Here is a 2,717-nt window from a genome sequence, read left to right as displayed (position 1 = left end):
CTGGTGAATTTCCCCCTTGCTAACTACCCTAAGGTTCTTTACAGATGAAATATAATAGAGATGCTTCTACTTTGCCAAATATTTCTTCTTTCAACAATGTCTGTCTTGATGGCTCATATAATTAAAGGTGAATCTTCTTTGACTTTGCCTTTAAAAGGATGTGTACATTTATGCAGCAATCAATATGTTCTGTAGACATATTTAATGGTCCCTATTCTCTGTAATTAAACTCATCAAGAGCAATAACAAAACCTCTTGCATTCATCCTTTAAAGATGTCCTCTAGTTGCTTTAGCTTGTCTGAACAGATGGAGTCTTGCACAATCACCTTGCAAACTTTTTCTTTACCTGTTAAATTATGAACGATGTTTAACTGTGTTTCATTTGAGTGACAACATATATTTAAAAACAATATTTTTGCATTAACTTATTGCTTATGTAAGTACAAACATTGCATTATAAAAGTTTTATGCCTGTGGGTAAACGTATTCACATGGGGCTTGTTCCAAAGACTCCGACTGACTGTGAAACTGGTGCATAATTAATATTTGTTCCCCTCCATTTGGAAATTATAAACCTACTACAGTAATTTGCTGCAAATACCACAGCCATTAAAGCTTGCTGTTAAACCACAGATGAGCTACAGTACAATGAATCGCATATGTTACTCATTTCTGTTAGATTATAAAGGAAGCAGCTGATCCTGCAATGCGCTCATCCTTCTATTCTATTTATTTTTCCCTTAAGGCTTTCCCTTCCCATCTAGGGCACTTTCCCATAGGACACAATTTTTAAAACTTTTCAGATTAACCTCCTCCTGATGTTATCAAACCCCAAAAATCACTACTGGCTAAGATTGCTGAACTGTTAACATTGGTGAGCATTTACTCACAAGACTCATCCCACTGAATTTAACAGGATTACTCATATGAGTAACCACTCACCAACATAAGGGTTCCACAATCTACTCCAAGTGAATATTTAAGCTAGGACACAATTTAAGCTAGTGCAAATTTCCCTGAAGTTATTTACTGCTCCAACCCCATTTTTTACTCAAATAATATCCATTGAAGTATGGGCAGATTCACAGCACCCTGTTTGGCTCTTCTTTACAGGTCAGATCCAAAGCTTACTGAAGTCAAAACAGAAGTCTCGTGGATCTGAGCTTTATATGACATTTCAGTGTTGAGTCACAACTTTCACATTAATGGTGGGGGTTAATTTCATGTCCATAAAAACTCAATAAGGCAAGAAAAAGGGTCCAGATTCTCGGCAGGTGTAATTTGGCATAACTCCAGTGAAGACAATGGAGTTATAGCCATTTACACCAGCCAAAAATCTGGCCTCTAATGTGGTTTTCTGTACATTGATGTGCTGTCGACTTTAGGGGAGTTATCCTGACATAGGACTTGTCTGTTTTGTCAGCGCTTCAAAGTGGTGCAAGACAATCTGGCCAAACTCCATCTGCCTCCGAGTCCATGGAAGAATATTTCTGTGACCAAAGACATCAGGGAAAGCTGTTGTAACCAGCACTGCCAACAAATGGATAATCTCTGCTTGTCCGATCCTGCACCCATTGAAGTCTGCCCATCCGCTTCAATGGTGGCAGAATCGAGTGTTGCTTGAGCTACCCAACAGCCAGCTATGCACCGAGAACATATTCTCAGTGCTCCTGGAAGCATCATTAAGGACAGAAGGGCTCTGCTAAGTTCTGCCACTGATGAGCGCCTCCCACTTCAAAACAGGAATCTTGGATGCCTTCCCATGATACACTGTATATTTGCCCCTCTAATTTTCAACTCAGAAGATGAGACTGAACAGAGAAGCAGCAGAGACAAGAAAAACGCATTCACGGTAGGTGGTCAACTCTTTCTCTCACTCGGAACTAATTTTGGATAAACTCCCAGCAACAACAAAAATTCTCTCTACTGACTGAGTAGCTAGGAAATCCAAACCAACACACTCCTGCCTGCCAAATACACCTCTACCCTGATATAACGCGACCCGATATAACATGGGTTTGCAGACAACGCGGTAAAGCAGCGCTCCAGTGGATCAGCGCGTCAGCTCCCAGCCGCGGTACTCCGCTTCCTGACGCAGGTGAGTGTGGGGAGGTTGGGGAAAGGATGCCCCCCGTACTCACCTGCGTCGGGAAGCGGAGCACTGCGGCTGGGAGCTGGCGGAGTGGAGCAGGCTGGGGACGGGCTGCTCCGCTTCCGCCGCTGCCGGTGAGTGCGGGACCTTTCCCCAGCCCCTCCCACCCCCAGCGACACGGCTGGGGCTGGGACAAGGAAAGCGGAGTGGGCTGGGGCTGCGGCGCTCCGCTTCCCGCTGCAGGTGAGTACAGGGGGGCGTCCTTTCCCCAACCTCCCCGCACTCACCGGCAGCGGCGGAAGCGGAGCAGCCTGCTCCACTCCGCCAGCTCCCAGCCACGGCGCTCTGCTTCCTGCCGCAGGTGAGTACGGGGAGGCATCCTTTCCCCAACCTCCCTGCTGCCGGTGAGTGCCTATCAGGGGGAGTGGGTGTGTGGATAGGGGTCGGGGCAGTCAGGGGACAGGGAGCAGGGGGTTGGGTGGGGTTCTGGGGGTGATTAGGGATGGGGGTCTCAGGAGGAGGCAGTCACGGGACAAGGAGCAGGGGGGCCAAAGCAAGTTCGATATAACGCGGTCTCACCTATACTGTGGTAAGATTTTTGGCTCCGGAGGACCGCGTTATATC

This window comes from Terrapene carolina, unplaced genomic scaffold (genome assembly GCF_002925995.2).
Source record: "Terrapene carolina triunguis isolate 2854851 unplaced genomic scaffold, T_m_triunguis-2.0 Scaffold53, whole genome shotgun sequence".
NCBI classification, from domain to species: Eukaryota; Metazoa; Chordata; order Testudines; family Emydidae; genus Terrapene; species Terrapene triunguis.
This window is presented reverse-complemented; position numbering follows the sequence as displayed.